Genomic DNA, 956 nt, shown 5'->3' on the forward strand with positions numbered 1-956 from the left:
TGAATATCATCTTTACTGAAATATCCGTTCAGATCTTTTGCTCATTTTTTAAATTAGGTTGTCTTTTTCTTGAGGGGAATAAGTTATTTACTTTTGTTATGTTTCATTTAATTTTGGTATCAGACCCTTATCAGATATATGGTTCCTGATGGTTTTCTCCCAATCTGTACATTGTGTAATCTTTTTGTTGATATCTCCACATCTTTCAATGGACCTGAGTCACAACTAGGATGTAGCTTGCACTTAAAGTGTGAGGTCTTGGAGAAATTAAGAAAAATAAATAAATACTCCAGAGGGAGTTGCTTGATATTGGACCAAGAGCAGTTGATTAGTTGTTACTTAGGAAATTATACTCCCTGCAAAGACAGCTCCTTTCTCTTGGTCCTTGTCTGGTTTTCTCCCATTTGACAGTGTGGACAGGAAGTTAGTGAAGCATTCTCCTGGCCGCCATCTCCAATGGGTCTCACCCTCTGCTGCACATGAGCTTGATCTGGAGAGTGTTGACCCATCCCCATGCTCAGGATCCACACAACTCATGGGCCATGTCTATTTGTGAGGATAGGCCCCATGGGATTTAAAGTTCACCTCATGATTCAAGGAAGTCAAAATTGGAATCAGTCCAAAGAAAGTGTTTATCACACTTTAATATGCATATGAACCAGTAGGATACATCGTCATTTTGATGCTGTTGCATTGGATTCTATGTGAAAGTACCTGTTTCTAGCAAGTTTCAGGTTCACAGATGAAATTTTGTGTATTTTGTTGTTGTTATGTGTCATCGAGTTGGCTCCAACTCATAGCAACCCCTCATTGGGTTGCCGACGCGAGATCCCTACCGAAGTGGATTGCCCAACCTTCCTTCCGAGGAGTGCTGTTGGGTTTGAACTGCCAGCCTTCTGGTTAGCAGTCAAGTTCCTTAGGCACTATGCTACCAGAGCTCTGTTCACTTTGACGTT

Source organism: Orycteropus afer, unplaced genomic scaffold (assembly GCF_000298275.1).
Source record: "Orycteropus afer afer isolate SDZICR_OR568_19922 unplaced genomic scaffold, OryAfe1.0 scaffold01200, whole genome shotgun sequence".
In the NCBI taxonomy this organism is placed as follows: domain Eukaryota; kingdom Metazoa; phylum Chordata; class Mammalia; order Tubulidentata; family Orycteropodidae; genus Orycteropus; species Orycteropus afer.